Source organism: Mercenaria mercenaria, chromosome 1 (genome assembly GCF_021730395.1).
Source record: "Mercenaria mercenaria strain notata chromosome 1, MADL_Memer_1, whole genome shotgun sequence".
Classification (NCBI taxonomy): Eukaryota; Metazoa; Mollusca; class Bivalvia; order Venerida; family Veneridae; genus Mercenaria; species Mercenaria mercenaria.
The window spans coordinates 118,232,295-118,251,777 of record NC_069361.1 but is presented as its reverse complement, the minus strand read 5'-3'; the positions used below and the strand labels follow the sequence as shown (position 1 = coordinate 118,251,777).

The 19,483-nt window shown below is 35.3% G+C and overlaps 1 long non-coding RNA gene across 5 annotated transcripts in view; it reads left to right on the top strand.

The window, feature by feature from the left end:
- LOC128547943 (uncharacterized) overlaps positions 1–15,367 on the top strand; it is a 58,366-nt gene extending 42,999 nt beyond the window's left edge. For all 5 annotated transcript variants that reach the window (XR_008366799.1, XR_008366798.1, XR_008366797.1 and 2 more), the window contains one exon: positions 15,314–15,367. This is a non-coding gene — a long non-coding RNA (uncharacterized LOC128547943). The remainder of the gene's footprint in view (positions 1–15,313) is intronic.
- The last annotated feature ends 4,116 nt before the right edge of the window (positions 15,368–19,483 follow it).

Genomic DNA, 19,483 nt, shown 5'->3' with positions numbered 1-19,483 from the left:
GTATTCTATGGTATACAGTAGTTTACTATTTTTGTATATGTAACCAGGTTGGATTATTTACATAATCAAGTACTAGTTATCTCCCTTGGACCAACATTGGCAATTCTCCCGCCTTTTATTGTTGTTGAAAGCGTCACGTGAGATCAGTCCCTAGTCAGTTGTAGAGGAGGACGGACATGTTGAATTGGTTCCTCTGTTTAATTATTTATGGCAGTAATGGTCATTGTTACAGGTTAGGAATGCTTTGCTCTTGTTTTTATTTGTTTAAATATAGACTGCAAGCTTATTTCTGGTGTTTTATAAATAATGAAATATTTGGAATACATGTAATTGTACATGTATATAGTTTTCAAGATGGCGGCATTTTTAACTTTCTTACTTTCTATAATCTTATTCTTAAACCTAATTAATACCTATGCAGTAACAATAAAGGATCACAGTCTATGGTACTTAGTTGCACTCGTTGTTACTCTAATTTGCAGCATAACAGCACCTTCACGAGAGTGTGTGTTGGACAGAGTACAAAGCAGTTGTAGAGACGGTGTGTGTGTTGATTCGATCCACAATCGGTATGTAAAATGTTGTATTCATTATATATGATTGTAAAAGCTTATTTAAGGTAATGCTTGGATTGGCTACTTGATCATGTACATTGTATACTTTTAGAGTTATGAAATACGCATAATAATATGTTGTAAATATATGTATGAAACCAGATGCCTGATACGGAGTCGAACCTGACTTTTTCTTGTGAGAGTTATATTTAAAATTGGTGTAATACTCCCTGTTGGAGTATTATATTGAATAAGGAATAATCGTCTCCAATGCTGTCCAGATTGCTATTGTTTTAATTCATATTGCCGCTTATGTATATGTAAGCTCATATTAAGTATTTAGTGTAATTTATTGTTTACTTTCAGGGTCACAACATTGTCGATACTTACGATACTTGTATTAATATTTCGGTGTACCTGCAACCTTATGCTATGAACTGTGAAGTAAATATGAATAAAATGATGAACTGTACCAGTGTTGTGGTTTCAAGCATATTAGCTGTAATTATAGTTAGAATTTGAAAAACCAAGGGTAAATTTTGGCGCCAACAGGGGCCCACGCACTGGAAGGTTGTTTGGGGGACCCCGGGAAAACTATCTACATTGACGATTTGCTAAAAATATTGGATCGGGACGCTTATGTTATTTTTAAAAGTGCTTTTTCGGATTCTTACCCAAAAAAGTTAGTTAATAAATTTAAATTGATGGAAACATTTGGTATACCTTTAAACGAAACTTTTGGGAAATTTTCCCATTTTAATTTTTCTCAGACGCTAAATTTAATTTTTTGTAAATTACAGTTAAAAACCCTTTGGGATTTAACTCACATAATTTTTTTTGGTGGACTAAGTTCAATGTTTTGGAGAGCCTTGATCATTTTACGGAATTTTCAATAAACAGTGTTTTAACATATTTTACGCGGTGTATTCTAGTCCCATTAAGACGGGGTGTTTAAGAGATAAAAATTTTTAGGAATTTTGGGGCCCATTGATGCTTGAAATCAGCATCCTATAAGTAATCCCTTTTGGGAAAAAGGAACTCAAAGATTTTTACCAAGCTTCCAACAGAATTTCACAAAAAATTTTATTTCCCGAAATTTTCGGGGATACACATACGGGTTCGATTGATTACCACCCAGGGGGAAACAGAGCGGACCGTTCAGAAGACCAGGATGACAGACTTTTAACTTTTTAAAAATTTTTCCTAGGACTTTGTCTGTAGTTTCTTTAAAAAAAATTTAAAAATTTGGTGAAATGTGTTTTAGGGGCTAGACAAAGTCCAGGCTAAAAAGTGCCTAAAAACCCTTGTGCAGAACCAAGTTGGACAATTTTATATTCAAGGGGCCCAGTCATAGACACTCAAAAATTTAGTCGGGAACCGTTTCAGTGGTTAAAAACATTTAAAAAAGTATCAAAAGAGGGGTTTGAGAAAAATTTATTTTTTTAACAAATACACAGAAATTGCAGTAACAGTATCTGATATTCCAAAAAAGGGATAAAATGTCACACCTTTCTGACATTTAAAAAGTTTTTACCCCTAGGCTTTTGTTTTTTTACTGCTTTTTTTGGTATTTGACTGTTTTTGTGCCCTTCATTGTAAGCCGGGAAAGGGGAAAAATGCCCCTTGCATGTTTCCCAACCCCTACCAAGCTTGGTTGAAGGTTTCAAAAAATAGGTGAAGGTTTCCACAAATTTGCCCCAAGTTTAATTGAGCATCTATACTTCATTAATTTCAAAAAACTACAAAATTTTTAATACTAAAAGTGCTGTATTTGAAAGTTAAAGGGCTTAAAAATTCATATTTTTTTACATTTTTTAATTCTTGGGCAGTTTTGGGTGTCGTTCTTTAAAAATTTTTTCCTTGCGTCAATCATTTATTTATTTGGGCCCCAGGGGGGAATTTCCCCCATTTCATTTATATTTCGTGTTGTTATTGGGTTTGGGGCATTACAGGGGGGCTTTTAATTATCTGTTATTTACCCCTCGCCCATAATTTACCCCTTTACAATTCTCAGGCCTGAAAAACCTTTTTTTTCATCCATCAAGTGTCATTGAAAGCTTTTTTTTTGATAAAAGTTTGATTTCATTTCAATTTGACCTTTGCCTGGGGGTTTTATGTAAAACCCCGGGTTCAAGGCTTTTATTGGTTTGGTAAAATGACCTTAAATGACATCACAGCAAGTACCCTGTTGTGCTTTCTTAGTTGTATAATTTTCTATTTTTAGGTAAAAAGGGTTTTGGGGTGGGGAAAACCTTAGTTATACAAGTAGAGTAGAAGTAAAACAACTTTTTCTTTTGGGGATTTTTGGGAATTTTTAATTTTAAATTTGATTTCTTTTTTCAGAGTATTTAAAAAGTGTCCAAAAAAAGGTTAATTTAAAATAAAAATTTAAATTTTTTTCAGGTGAATTTTTTTCAAAAAATTTTGGATACTTTGCCATTTTTATTTAAACTTAGTTAGAATTGATCTTTTTCAATTTTTAAGTTAGTTTAAAAAACAGTTTTAGCCGCTTTTTTTAAAGAATATTTTTCTTTGGGACGCGCCACCGTGTTACATTTTTTTTTTTTTAAACCCAGGGAAAATATTCTTTGAAATTCTTATTTCAGCATAAATAAAAAATTATTGATGAGATAGTTTTTAAATTAAATTTTTTGGACTGGGTTTTAAATTTAGTTGATGAGCCTTGAAGGATAAAGTGTTTTTGAATTGATTTGAGTGAAAAAATGTTTTTATTGCTTTCACAGTCAGGGGCAAACTGAGTTAACCTTAGTATTATTGGGGGTTTAAAAGTGAGTATCTAAAATTTGTTGACTTAAAGGGGTTTTGGGATTTTATGAATTTTAAAAAAAGGGGTTGTCATTTAAGGAAAGTACCAGAGTGAATTTCGAATTTTGGTTTTTTTTAATACATTGGTGTTGTTTTTTTTCCAGTTGCAAAAGGGAAAAAAGTGCAGGGGTTGATGTAATTAAGGCCCCCCCCCCCTGTCTTATTAAATTTTTTAAAGGTAAATTTGGGTTCTGTGTTGGGGTTGTGTTTTAATGTTAAAAATTTAAATACTTGGAAATTTTTTGATGAGTGCTATACTGTTTATCAATAAGGTAAAAAGTGTATTGTTTTGACTGATAAAATTTATATGTAGGGAATTTTTGGTGTCAAAAAAGGGGAAATTGGGTTTGAAGTTACAGGTGTTTTTTGGAAAAACAAAATTTTTTGTTAGCGCAACAGTGAATTAAGCGCAATTGTGTTTCAAAAAATTTATTTGACTGCAAAAAATAACTTTAAGTAAATTTTTTAAATTTTTTTAAGGGAGATAAATGCGGGAGGGGAATTTTATGAAAAAAATATTTCACACATTTTTGATAAAAATAACAACTTATGTTTTGGGGACAAGTGAGTGCAATACAGATTTAAGTCAGGTGTCGTCATATACTAATGAGTGCAGTACAGATTTAAAAGTATTTAATTCCCAAAATCAAAATTGTGGTGCAATATTGAATTATAATTGGAATTTGACAAATTGGGTAAAGAGGGGACTTATAGAATTGATTGTCAGTGCGTTATTGAATTACCTGATATGTTTTAAATTTTTCCCAAAGGTTGGCTTTGATAGTTATTGACAGCTGATAGGCGAAAGAGTATTAAGTGAGAGTTAGCGCAGGATTGTATTAAATAAAAATTGGTTGACGAAAAAGTGTATTTAAAAATTTAAAGTTAGTGCAAAAAATACTGCATGAAAGGGCAGAAGTGACTTATATTTTTGTGCAAAATTTAAATATAGGGGACTTAAAATTAAGTTACTTTATTGATCAGTGCAAACACTGATTAAGTGATTATTTTGAGAAAATTGACGGGGTTAAAACTGACCTAATATTTGTTTTATTGATTGGTGTTTTTTAAAAATAAAAGATTAAAAGCAATTTGTTTTTTTTTTTATTTATTGGGAGATTCGGGTGCTGAAGAGTGGTTTTTGTTGAGGTTTGTGCAATACACATTTCTGAATTATTTTTGTTGTAAAAAAATTTTTTTGGGATAATTTTAAAAAAAACTTTGAAAAAGAAAAGGAGGGAAAAGGGAAATACAGTCCGGGAGGAAAAAATTAGAAGCCCCAAAAGGTTGGGAAAAAGGGGGAGGAGTTAGGAGGAGGAAAAAAAAAAAAAAAAAAAAAAAAAAAAAAAAAAAAAAAAAAAAACCGGGAAAAGAGTTGAAAAAGGGGTTAAAATTTTTTGGAAGCCGACTACATAAAAAAAGGGAAATTTAAAAACCACTTCGATTTTCCTTCAGATAGTGTCCACTGAAGAGGGGACTACTTCCTGGTACCACTGTCCCCCTATTCTCTTCAAAAACCCAAGTAGAAACTAGTACAAGCCATCCACCTTCAAACCCCGCTGCGTCACATAAACATACCCCCGGAGGTATTACCCGGCCCCAAAGATGTCATTTTTTATGGGGTGAAAAAAAAAGGAGATGTCACATGGGGGACTTTTCAAATTTGAGATTGAATAATAAATCACTGAAGGAATTTTTTCGGAAAGGGGCAATTGCTTTGGAATTAGGGGGCAGTTAAAGGCACGGCAAGTGATATCGTTAGAAGTTGGGTTTCCAGGATTTGACAGTCAAAAAAATAAAAAAGGAAGTTGGAATTTCCTTTTGGAAAATAAAAAGAAGGGAAATTTAAATTAGCGAAATTTTATTCCTGCACTCAAGGAAAAGTTTGCATCAATATTAGGGCGTTTTTGGGTTTGGGAAAAGAGATATATGCTAACCCAATTCCCTTTTAGGGGGCAAAACCTAGGGGTTTTAGTGACCCGATTTGAAACAGGTATTTTTCCAAAGGATTAAACATGGACCTCAAGCATTTTCCCCAATTAAAAGGGAACGACATTTTAAAGGACTATGTTTCGTTTCAAGATAGAGTTGAGGAAAAATTGGGAAATTCTGAGTTGAAGACCTGAACTTAACATGAAAATTGTCATGAGCTAAAAAGAAAGGGGAAGAGAAATCAGAAAAAAATGAATTAAAGGAAATCGTCAAAAGTTGCATGAGGGATGACCAGTTACAAGAAAGAGATTCAGGCGCCCCTCGTACCATCAATCGAGATACGGTTTCGGAGGTCGAAGATTTCATAGGGGTTTTTTAATGAAAGGGTTTTAAAGGATGAACCGAGGTAGAGGACGTGGTAAATAATCAATAAGCCCAAACCCTCAAGGGATGGGAAAACAAACCTTTTTGGGGGCTTGTCACAGTGTAATGAGAGGGGTACAGGGCCCCAGAAAATTGTCCCGGGGACCATTGACAAAAAATTTAGAAAAAAATTTTAAAAGAAAAAAGTGCTCTTTTGGGGGGGAAAAAATCGGGGGGAGACTGATTTTTTTAAAAGACCCCAAAATTTATTTGGGCCCAAAAACCAATAAAGCAAATATTACTACGAGTATTCCAACATTTGCTTTACTAGATACTGGGAGTTGTGTTAGCGAAATTTTTCAGAGAGATTTTTTAAAGAACATCTGAAAGAATTCACAGATATTCAACCCTTCAAAAAATTTTTTTATATAGAATGTGGGAGGGCCCAAAAAGCTCCCAAATTTAGGATTTCTTGAAGTAGATTTAACGATTGAAAAAAGGCCTTTCCCACTTTCCCCCAAAAAAAACTTGTTTAATTTTTAGTGGGCCTGACACCACTTACCCGCAAAGGGCACCCGTAATTCTTGGTTTCCCAAAGTTCTTTCTGAATTTTGCAGGGGCAAGTCTATTTCAGGAGGAAAATTTTTTCAGAAAACTCTAATTTACGTCCCCGGTATCCCTTTTTTTCAGAAAAAAGGGGTTTTTAGAGGGGAAAAAACACTTATCAAAATAATAACAGATTGGGGAATTGTGAGGATGCCCATGGGAAAATTTTAAAATTACCTTGGGGCCAAACAAATCCCGTTTCCCAAAACCTTTCCCTACACAGATAAAGAAATGGTTATCCTGATACTACAGCAATGTACAGGAAATGAAGACGGGGTCAATGCCTGATACGGGAGGGCGTCACCCTGGGGTTGTTTTAAAATTTAACGCAACAATAAAAACACACCCTTTAAAGTCACTTTTAAAAAAACTTAAAAACAAAAAAACTGGCTGTATATCTCCCAAGGAAATCTTGTGTGGGAATGCAAAACCCGGGGAGGTAACAGATGAAGTAATAGGGCGGATAGAACCCCAAGAGGAGCTTAAAAGGGAAAAGAAGGAGAATTTTTGAGGATTGTCATTGACGAAGGGTCATATACTTGAAACCCGGGCCAATTTCGTTTAAGCAAAAGATCTTTACTCAAAAAAACAGGGATATTTTCTTACAGTGCAATGATATTTGGGCATTGCAAAAAATTTGATCGTATTGGGCCCTTTTTGATGAAACCCATTCAAACAGAAAAATTTGGATACCCCCGTCCAAAGGTTGAGGAAGGTTTGACGACACATTGAACAACTGTTTGTTGTGGTATTATTCGTCCTTCCAAATCCCCTTTTCTTCGAACGTGTATTGTAAGGAAGAAAAAAGGGAAAACTTCGATTTTTGTATCGATTACAGGCAATTAAATCTTTGGTCATCTAAGGATTCCCATTTCCCTTTCCCAAAGGGTAGGGAAATTTTTGACGTCTACATGGGTTTAAAAAATTTTTAGTTTGTAGATCAGGGAAGGGCTGGTACCAAACAGGTTGGAAAAAGAGGAGACTCACAAAGAAAGAACAGGATTTACCCGTAGGGGCCATTGGGGTTTTTGGGTTTAAAAAGGAGGCCCTTTGGTTTAACGGAAAAAGTCCGAACTTACCAGAGGCCCAATGGAAGATTGCTTAGGAGATTGAACATGAAAAACTTTCTTTGTTACCTCGATGATTTGTCAAATTTTTTAAAATAATTTGAAGGATTTGGAACCTTGGAACTTGGTTTCAAGCCTAAAGTCGTGCAAACTGAAACTAGCTCCCGAAAAATGTCATTTCTTCAGGCAAAGAATCAACTTTTTTGGACATGTGGTCGCAGTGGGCGGGGAAAAGAGAAAGATCCCGCCCAAAAAAGACAAAAAAAAAGAAAATGGCACCAAAAAGAATTCCCGATGAAATGCATTTATTTTTGTCTCTAGCGGAAAATTACAGAAGATTTTCAAGGGGGTTTTGTAAAATCACGAGCCTTAGCTCAATTGATTCCTCATCCCACATCGAAGGGAAAAAATCAAGAAGAAATCAGAAACCCAATTTGGGAAATGGACCGAAAAAAACAGAAGATTTTTTGGATTTGAAAGTAATTTTTTAAATTCTCCCGTACTAGGCTACCCGGATTTTTATGAAGCCCTATGAGCTACATATTGCGCTTCGCCAGGGATGGGGGGCTGTGCTCCCTTTAAAAGCAAAACGATCTCAAGAAAAAATTTATTGCTTATGCCGGGGATCCCCTGTTCCCGCATTGAAAAGCCTATTCCGTTATAAACTGGAATTTTTAGCTCTGAAGTGGGCTGTTAAAAAGAAAAGTTTTCAGATTTTTCTGATAAACAATTATTGTATGGTCTTTACCCCAATAATTCCCTTGACTTATGTGCTTTCTATGCGAAATTGGGGCGCAACCCGGGCCCAAAGGGTGGGCAGCAGCCCTTGGCAATTTCAATTTTGACTTATTCTACAAGCCTTGGGGTCAAGAAAACTGATTTCTTTAATAAGAGTCGTTATCCTATGAAAATTTACCCCGAATGATGAAGACATGATTAAGGTTTATAATGAAGTCATTTTAAAACTGTTTTTTAGCGCATTCTGCCATTTTTGGGGCACTTCCGGCCATGAGTATTAAAATCGTTGAAGTAATGAAGATCTTGGACAAAACCCAGGCCAGATAGAAAAAGCGAGGGAAAAAAGTTTTGAGGCCCAAAACCGGGCAAATCCTATCATTGAGAAAGGAGAAGAGCCGTTAAAAGACAAGCAAATACAGGGAAAAAATTCAGCAAAGAGGGTCTTTCTTTTAAAAGGATTTTAATCATCTTAAAATTTAAAAGAGGTTTTTGTTTTGAGAAAAAGAAAAAAAATGAAAAAGGGAAAATAAACAGTTGTTATACAAATATGTACAAGAAAGATATAAAGGAAGGGGTTCATAATGATGTTGGGGGGAAAACCCCGGAAAAGAAAGGACATTGAAACTCATTAGAGAAAAGGGTTTTTTTGGCCAAAAAATGACATTGTTTTAGACCCTTGGGTCGCAGGTTGTGCGATGTTTACGTAGAAAATTTTGGCACCATGAAAAGAGCGCTCTTGTTAATTTTCACAACAAACTTAAAACCCCCTTGAGTTGGTTTGCTGCGACTTTTACAAATTGAACCAACCAAAGGAGGGAAAATTTTGGGAACATTTTGGTTGTAAAGGGTCATTACACCCAAAAAACGCATTGGCCATTCCCACAAAGAATCAGACCGCAAGAACAAAAAGCGGGCTTTATACAACAAATTTATTCTAAAACTCCCGGGAAAACCCAAAAAGGGCTCCATTCCCCTCAAAGGGCAAATTTGAGTTGATTAATCAAAGAACTCTGCAAGTTAACAAACTAAGAAATTTTGCATACATCTATTTACCCCACCCAAAGGTTTAAAGCTTTGGCCAGGGCGATTTAATAGAAACTTTTAGGAAAATTTTTAGGAACATTGGGGAAAAATTTCCCCGAAACCAGATTGGAAAAAGTTTCATTTTAAAATCAAAATTTGGGTTTTTGCTTTCAACTGTAAAGCCACTTTAATCGACAAAAATGCACCTTTTTAATTTTTGTTTTTGGGAGAAAACCCAAAAATTTCCCCTAGATACAATGTTTGAAAAGGCTGGAAATTATAAAACCAAAAAGAAGGTGACGACTACATAAAAAACCTGAAGGGGTCGAAAGACAAAAACCAGGGAGATAGTAGAAAAAAAAATGTCGGGGAAAGCGAAAGAAAAAAAAAAGAAGCAGTACGATTTGAAGGCCGAGGAGTTTGATTGGAAATTGTTGATTCGGTATGGTTTAAAAATATTAAAACTTGGAGGGGAAAGGAAAAAAATTTAAAATAGGGATAAGTTCGAAAAAAGGTTGTACACAATTGTGGATCAGCCTCGCGAAGAAATCCCTGTATTTAGATTAAAATCAGAATGGCAAAAGAAAGAATTTTTACATAGAAATCAAAAGGTTCCCGTTTGATTTCCCGGAAATTGGGAAAAAGAAATTAACCCGACGGCAAGAAGGGATAAAGGTTTTATAGGGAAAAGAAACCCGAGGGGTGACAGGGGAAAAAGGGTAGAACAGAAAATAAATGGCGGGGCCCTGGGAGAAGAAGATCAGATGATGAAAATTGCTTTGTTTTTTTTTTCAGAACAAAGGCGGAAAGGGGGCGCCCCTGAAGTCAATTTTGATTCCTCCAGTTTGGGAAAAGAAATTAAAGGGCACAGAGCTTAAAGGGGAATTTGAGGTTGTGTCAAGAGTTTTGCCCTTTTGATGGGGGTAACAGATGATAAAAAGGATAATTCTCACATTACCCGCAAGGAAAATGAAGAAAGGGACAGGGTTTGGGGGAGCCCCTCATTGTTTCACAGGGAAAAAATGAAGACAGGGCCCCAAACACAATATGGTTTTAGGTTGATGAAAAAAGTTTGAATTTTTCAGGAACCTGGGAAAAAGAGAAGGGCACATTAGAAGATTTTACAAGATGATCACAGAGAGAAAGAAGAAGTTTAAAAAGCGATAAATGAAGTTATTAAATTGACCTTTGGGGGAAGATACTCAGGAAAACCCAAACAAAATGGTTAAAATTGGGGAAGAAGATACAAAAAACAGGACAGGAGAGACGAGATAAGAAGGGACCCAAAAAGACTACCGCAGAACCAGTTTGAAGACCCACCAAAAGAAAAGAAAAAGCCTAAAATTAGGGAGTATCAACCCTTTTCAGTTGTACCAGTATGAGCCCCGTTTTCCCTGTTTTGGAAGTTATGGGCAATTTTAGGTTTCTTTTAAAAAGTATGGAGTTGATACAGCTTTGCGTGTAACTATGCCATTATTGGGAAAAAAATTTTTTTTTGGGTTTAAAAAGTATAGTTGTTATGTTATTTATTTTGCAGTGTCCCAATATATTAACTAAATTTTTTTTATACACATTTTATTTGCGGTCTTTTTTGTAAATTTTAATTTTATATAAAAGCATTAATTTGATCTACTTGTTTGTTTTTTTAAAACAACTTGGAAAAGAGACATTTTTTTTTTGGGCAGGGGAAAGATGCTGTCGTTAATGAGATTTGATACCATTGGTTTCATTTTATTACATAATTAATTTTTCCCCATTCATGGTTTGGGAAACTGTAATAAATAATAAATTTGTTTACCCCCCCATTTGTTATAAAAGTACTTGGCAGGGGGGTTTCACTTTGCATGTAAACATTTATAGATGTTTGGGTAACCGGATGTATTGTAGTTTTTATGTTTGCTATTTTGGTGGGTTTTTTAGGGGTTTTAAAAGATATGAAGTCTGTTAGAGTTTTTGCAGGGCGTATACAAATATTTTAATTTTATAGTATATTTTTAATGTATTATGATGTTCTGACAAGGGACTTTTTTTTTTATGGTATAAAAAGTTTACTTTACGTTTGGGGGTTAAAGAGGGGGCGTCATTTTTTTAAAGAGGGGAAGTAAAGTAACCCGGTTGGATTATTTAATAATCAAGTTTCTTGTTATCTCCCTTGGACCAACATTGGCAATTTTCCCCCCTTTTATTGGGTTTTTGAAAGCGTCAGTGGGGATCAGTCCCTAGTCAGTTGTAGGGGGAGGACATGTTGAATTGGGGTTTCCTTTTGGGTTTAAAATTTTTTTTTGGGAGTTAAATTTTGGGCATTGTTAAGGTTTTGGAAAGGGTTTTTTCTCTTGTTTTTTTTTTTTTAAATTTAGGGCTGCAAGCTTTTTTCTGGTGTTTTTATAAAAATGAAAAATTTTGGTTTTCATGGGTTTTAATTTTTCATGTATAAGGTTTTTTTAAAAGGGGGAAAATTTTTTAAATTTCTTACTTTTATAATTTTTATTTTTTAAACCTAATTTAATTTTCCCTTTTCAGTAACAATTAAAAGGTCACAGTCTAGGTACTTAGTTGCAACGTTGTTACTCAAAATTTTAGATAAAAGCACCTTCACGGGTGTGTGTTGGAAAAGGTAAAGAGCAGTTGTAGAGGGGGGGTGTTGTTTCCCAAACCCCAACGGTATGTAAAATGTTGATTCATTATATATGATTGTAAAAGTTATTTAAGGTAATTGCTTGGGGTTGGCTACTTGGTTCATGTTTCATTGTATACTTTTTGAGTTTTTGAAATTTCGATAAAAATATGTTGTAAATATTGTATGGAAAACCCGATGTGTACGGAGCGCTGGGCTTTTTTTTGTGAGAGTTAAAATTTAAAATTTGGGGTAATACTCCGGGTTTGGGGTATTATATTGAATAAGGAAAAATCGTCTCCAATGCTGTCCAGATTGCTATTGTTTTAATTCATATTGCCGCTTATGTATATGTAAGCTCATATTAAGTATTTAGTGTAATTTATTGTTTACTTTCAGGGTCACAACATTGTCGATACTTACGATACTTGTATTAATATTTCGGTGTACCCTGCAACCTTATGCTATGAACTGTGAAGTAAATATGAATAAAATGATGAACTGTACCAGTGTTGTGGTTCAAGCATATTAGCTGTAATTATAGTTAGAAGTAGAAGAACCCAAAGGGTAACATATATTTTTGATAAATATAGCACTATTATATACACAACTTATACAAGGCTTATTTACATTTGTGTGGTTAATATAAGTTGTTATATGTGTGCAGTGCCAGCTCAGCTTGCAGTACCGGCTCAGCTGGCCACAAGGCAGCACAATAATTTTACTTATAACCATCTTTATTTCATGCTAATGTCACACTCTATGCATAAGCAAGATCTTTTAGGTGTGGGGTGCTAGAAAAGTCAGGCTTGGGGTCAGTGAGACCCTTTGAATAGTGTAAATCTGTTTGTAATTTGTACCTATACTGGCGTGATGCAAAACGACTGTGTCTTGCTTGTGATATATACCTGGTAGTTTTACGCAACTTGTCATAGTACTCTCTTCTTAAAAGGTGTCTGATAACAGAGGAGCTATTTGACAGTTTTACACCATTTACCCTAGCTTTAAGGATGACAGTGTCAGCAAGCCCATGATTTAGTCTTAGAATCTAGCCATGGATACGGCCATGGCAGTTGCGGAGAAATGTTACATTTTTGGGCAAGCATGCATCATAGGATCTGTTCACTGCTTCACATTTCTGTGTAGATGTTAAAAATTTAGTTTTTTCTATGCTTTCTGGACCAAGGAGAATTTCAATACATTTTCTGAGTAAAGTCTCATCATCATCAGTCATTTTAAGCCCAACATTGTCTGGCATATAGTTTTTTGCTTTTCTGTAGTTGCCAGCAGAACAAACCAGGCTGTATTTAGAACACGAGGTACCACTGTAACCTTTGAAACATAGTACTATTGCTGAAATTATATTAGGCATTTTGTGTTTTATTACTTTCAAATTGCTTTTGTACTTCTTATGTTCACTTGATAGCTCTGAAACACACCTAGATTTAATAGATAAAGCAAATCTGTTTTTAGCTCGACTATTCGAAGAATAAGTAGAGCTATCCTACTCACCACGGCGTCGGCGTCACACCTTGGTTAAGTTTTTCGTACCAGTCCACATTTTGACAAAGTCTTTTGAGATAAAGCTTTGAAACTTTCAACACTTGTTTACCATCGCCATGACCAGTTATAGGCAAGAGCACATAACTCCATCAAGGATTTTGGCTGAATTATGGCCCCTTTTGACTTAGAAATCATGGTTAAGTTTTTCGTACCAGTTCATATTTTGACAAAGTCTTTTGAGATAAAGCTTTGAAACTTTCAACAATTGTTTACTATAACCATGTCCAGTTATAGACAAGAGTACATAACTCCATCAAGGATTTTGGCTGAATTATGGCCCCTTTTGACTTAAAAATCTCGGTTAAGTTTTTCGTACCAGTTCATATTTTGACAAAGTCTTTTTAGATAAAGCTTTAAAACTTTCAACACTTGTTTATCATCACCATGACCAGTTATAGGCAAGATAACATAACTCCATCCAGGATTTTGGCTGAATTATGGCCCTTATTGACTTAGAAATCTTGGTTAATTTTTTCGTACCAATTCATATTTTGACAAAGTCTTTTGAGATAAAGCTTTGAAACTTTCAACACCTGTTTACCATCACCTTTTCCAGTTATAGGCAAGAGTACATAACTCCATCGAGGATTTTGGCTGAATTATGGCCCCTTTTGACTTAGAAATCTGGGTTAAGTTTTTCGTACCAGTTAATATTTTGTGTAAAGTGTTTGACGTATGGCTTTGAAACTTTTATCACTTGTTCAGTATAATAGTCTCGATCTGTAGGAAAGAGTACATAACTCTGTCATCTATTTTGGCTAAATTATGGCCCTTTTTGGACTTGAAAATTTGTTCTGTTTTCATACAAGTCCACGTTTTGTCAAAACTATTTGACATATTGCTTTTAAACTTTGAACACTTTTTTATCATCAGGATTTCAATCTGTAGGCAAGAGTACATAACTCTGACAGCTATTTTGGCTGAATTATGGCCCTTTTTGGACTTTGAAATTGGTTCACAAATTGCCATTTAGTGCAAGACTTATCGAAATCAACAAATACTGGAACATTGTCTAATCTTTTTTTTCTTTTGTCTGAATATCTTTGGTAATATTTTGACCCCATTCTTCAATCAATTCTTCGAATAGTCGAGCGCGCTGTCATCAGACAGCTCTTGTTTAGATTAGACTTCTGTTTACCACAGAACATTTTGTCACTAAATGGTGCCTGGTTAATTTGCCTTTTTAGAGAATTTGCTAGGTGCCTCACATCTTTCAAGTGCACAGTTTTAGTTCCTTGACCTTTGTCTACACCAGAATGACTTTTAGAATCTCCATCACCTGTATGGTGTGAAATCTGAAGATCTTTAGTAATATCCTTAGATACCATTTCATTCCATTTGGCTTCATCACCAATGGATTGGGCTTCATCTAAATTTACTGTACAGTGACCTGGATGATTGGGGCACTTTACATTTTTATACCCTTGATTTCTTAACTTAGAAGCAGCTGTACATGTTTTAACACCAACAAATGCACCAGTAATTGACTTTCTATGTATATTATTTTCACAAATAGTTGTTGCGACAATGGTGCCAGCTTGAAAGGGCGTACTTTCGGAGTTAAACAAGGGGTTATTATAGTAGGAGTCCCCTTCAGTTAGGACTTCTGAGCTATTTGAATTACCACATTTCGCATTTTCCTGTTTAAGTGACTGTCTTACTTCATGCAAATTCTGTTTCAAAGGGTTTCAATGTTTTCACCTACTTTATTTGACAATCTTTGCATACCAGTAACACAGGGTGGAATTATCTCAGCATGGGCCAGTAATCTAGCTGCACCTGTATTACCTATTGGGGTTGTCATTACACCTAACTGGAAGCCAACATTGATTTTAGCAGCTTTTCTACCCCTTCCTTGTTTTTCCACCTCATCATAAAGCTTATAATATTTACTAATATAGCTACATTTTGAGCATTTAAGCTGCTCTTCCCAAGCTAATCCCCATTTACGAGAAGAGAAGATTCAGCATCAAAATTCAGATTGCCATCACATATGTTTTCACTGGTGCAATTCCTTTTTATTTCAGAGTTAAACATTTCCTGTAGCAGCTTAGGACAGTACAGTTTGTGAGTTAACACATGCAGTAAAAGTGGAGTGGATTAAATCCAATATGTGATGTTATAACCATTTTCTTTTTCTTTTTATTCTGAAATTCTTTTCGACTTGTCACATCTGAAACAGGTATAAACATTAGATTTCACATTCTAAAAAAATCTTAAACTTTAGAGTAAAAAAAGTGAATTACAATCTTTAATTTTACTGAATTTTATTTATCTATCTGGGGAACAAATCATTTTTTTTAGACTTTTCTGCATGGATTCAAAAAATTACAGACTGTTCAGCCAAAAGGAAAAAAAATGTCGAGCCCATACTTTGATACAGGGCCTAATTTATTAAAGCTTTTCACCAATTAAAAAAAGTTTCATTTCAATATCTTTACCCAAATTTAAAAGTCTTTTAGTTACCATTCTGTTGTACTATAGAAAAGGGGCCTCATTTTTTCCTTACCGCAAGAAAAAAAAATAGCAAAAACCCTTTTTAGTAACAAAAAAGGAATAAATTACAAAAAATTTTGTTAGCGACATAAAAGGGACTGCCAAAAAAAAAAAAACTGTCACATTTAAGGGCCCAAAATTTTCTTAGATTTTTTAACCTTTGATATGGGGGCCGGGTTTTTTTGAGCGGGAAAACCCCGTTCATTGAGCAAACTTTATGCTAAATTTAAAACAAATTTTTCAAAAAATATCATAGTTACAGCCAAGACAAGCTCTGAATGAGTTTTGATCCCTATTGTGACCTTGACCACCTTTGAGGATAGGAACCCTTCCCATGTTATTCCGTTTCTTTAAAGGTTTAAGAGCCTTGCCAAATAAAACAAACCTAAATGCGTTTGGTGTTTTTTTGGGCCCCGGATCTAGGTGAAAAACATGCCTACAATAAAAAAATCGCACCGAAAGGCCTGATATTGGACTCTTAAAAATCGTATAATTTCAGGTTGTGACCTGGGGAAAAATTGATTTTTGGGGGTGATTTTTTCGCAAGGGATATTTCGCATCCCATTTAGTTTGGGTTTGGTCCTACATACAGGCCCGGCTTACTTTAAAAGATACCCCGAAAAGAACTGAAACGGGACCCTAAAAAATTGTCATTTCTTCCAGGTCGGGACCTGTGGAAATTCAATTTTGGGTGATTTTTTCGGCCCTAGGTAATTTGAATGCTTTCGGGCATGGGGTTCAAAAACCCAAGATGACCTATTTTAAACGACGGGCCCAAAACGGGACTTTAAAAATCGTCATTTCTAAAAGGTCTGAAAAATTGCATTTTTGGGGGTGATTTCGGCACCCGGATATTTTGCATGCCACCCTGCTAGGATGGTCCGGATGCCCAAAGCCTGGAACGTTCAAAGCTGATTTTTACATTTCTTTAATTTCACTTCAATGGGGCCTCTAAAAATTAAAAATCATTGTATATCTTTCGAGCCGGACCTCTGGAAAACCCGGTTTTTTAAGGATTTTTGGGAAACCCCAAAAATTTTGCAACCTGAATAATAGATGAACAAGCACTGACACTTTCAAAACACGCAGCAAAAGGTTTCAATTTGCCCAAAAAAAAAATTTGTCATTTTCTCCAGGTGGGGCTTTTGGAAAATTCGGGTTTTGGGGTGATTTAACGGCCCCGGTATTTTGCATACCATTCATGCAAAGATGGTCATAGATGACCAAGTTTTTAAATTAAACATGCGCCCTAAAAAAAACCGCAACTGGCCCTTAAATGATTTTTCCCTCCGGAGGGGGGGCTAGGGAAAAAAAATCTTTTACAGGTGTTTTTTTTAAACCCAAAAAATTTTGAATAAAATAAATCCATGTATCAAAAATGACTAATCGTGACATTTTTAAAAAACGTGAAAAAGGCCTATAATTGAACTGTTAAATAACATTTTTTCTCATAGGTAGGGAACTGTTGGAAATTCGAAATTTGGGGAAGCTCAAATTATCGAGTTTGGGGTGATCTGTGGGACTGGGATGCAATTCATAAGGTGGTCCTAATGTCCAATGTTTGTATTAAAAAAAAGCACCGAAAGCCCTGAATCGACTTTTAATAAAACTTTTCGTTCAGTTCCCCCTGTGGAAATTTTCCGATTTTTGGTGTCATTTGGGGACCAAGTATTTTGCATGCAATCTGCTAGGTGGTCCTTATGATCAAACATTGCCCTATTTTAAACATACGTACCGAAAACTTGAAAGGCCCCTTAAAACCCATTTCTTTAATGTCGAGCCCTATGGAAATTCGAGTTTTTGGTGATGTTTTGGACCGGGACTTTTTTGAGCAACCTCTAGGAATTCTTTTTTTCGGGTGATCTTTGAACCCGTATATATTGCATGCAATGCATGCTAGAATTTTAAAAATACCAAGCACAAATATTTTTTTAAAAAAGCACGAAAAGACTTAAAACTGGATTTTTAAATATGTCTTTTCTTCCAAGAGCGATCTAAAAAAAATCGACTTTTGTTTTGACTTAGGGGCCCCCGGTTTTTTTGATGCCTTTCAAGCGGGAAGGCCCAAGTGACCAAACATAAACCCATTGAAAATACGCAAGAAAGGGTTTGAAAGGGGGCCCCTTAAAAACGTATTTTCTCCGGGCGGTAAACGTTTTTGGAACCTAGATACTTGAATAAAATTTTTAGGAGGGTCCTAGATTACCAAGCACGGCCTACTTTCCAAAATACGCACCAAAAAGGCCTGAAACTGGAAATTTAGATAGCATTTCTCTCAAGCCCGGGACCTTTTGAAAATTCGGGGATTTCGGGTGATTTTTTAGACCCGGATTTTTTGCATGCCATTCAACGGAGGGTTTTAGATGACAAAGGTGGCCTTTTTTAAAAAAAAACCCAAAACTCCCAAGCAAGACTCTTAAAGGGGCCTTTTCGCTCCGATCGGACAAAAGGAAAATAGATTTTTTAAAATGATTTTTAAAACCCAGATTTTTGAATGAAATTGAGGCGGGGTTTGTCCTAGAGACCAAGCACTGGCCACTTTGAAAATACGCACCCAAAAGGCCTAAATTGGCCCTTTTAAAAAATCTCCATTGTTTTAAAGTTGGGACCTGGGGGAAAATTCGAATGAATTTTTTGCCCCAAATTTGCATGCAAAAAAGCTAGGATATTCTAGCTTTGGGTTAAATTTTCGAGCCCGTTTTTTTTTGCATGCAATAATACAAACATAGCCCCTAAATGACCAAGCATGACCCTTTAAGAATTTCCCGCCGTTACTGACCAAAAGGGGTTGAAAACGGCGTTAAACCCAAAACAACAAATCTTTAAGAAAACCGTGGAAAATGCTTTAAAAGGACCCTTAAATATAGTTATTTCCTCAAGTTTTTTGCAGGTTTTTGGGACCCGGATATTTTAAATCAAAAATCCTAGAATGGCCTTTATGACAAAAGTAGGGCCCATTTAAAAAAAGAAATCTACCAAAAAGGGACGACCACCGACCCCTGAAATTTATCAACCTCTCCGGGTTTAGATTTTTGGGAAAAATTTCCCGTTTTGGGGATTCGGTCCAAGAAAATTTTGCATTCCATTCGTGCTAGGATAGTCCTAAATTACAAATCACTGACTTACTTCTAAAATACGCACCCAAACGGCCTGAAACTGGACCTTAAAAATTTTACCAAATTTTTTTTTTCCCAAAGGTCTGAATCGATTTTCCCGGGGATTTTTGAGATCGAATATTTTGCTGCTTATCATGATAGGGTTTTCCCCTTTATGACCAAAAAAGTTGGGCCCACTCTTAAAATACCCCAAAATGGGCGACCTGGGCCCTTAAAATTCCAATTCTTCCAGGTTTAGATTTTTTTGAAATCTTTTTTTGGGGATTTTTGGTTTAAATAATTTTTTCATGCCCCTCATGCAAGTACGACCTACTTTAAAAAAGTCGTACAGAAACGGTCCGAAATTGGGCCCTTACAAACGCCATTTTTTTTTCAGGGCAGGGTCGTAGAAAACTTTACATTTTGGGGGAATTTGGGATCTTGGTATTTTGAATGACATCCCTCCTGGGGGGTTTTTAGATACTAACAATGCCACATTTAAATAATCCATCGCAACGGCCTGAAACAGGCCATTTAAACACATTTTTCTCAAAGCTCAATCGCAAATGTTAAAAATGCAAATTTTGGTGTATTTTTGGAACCCAA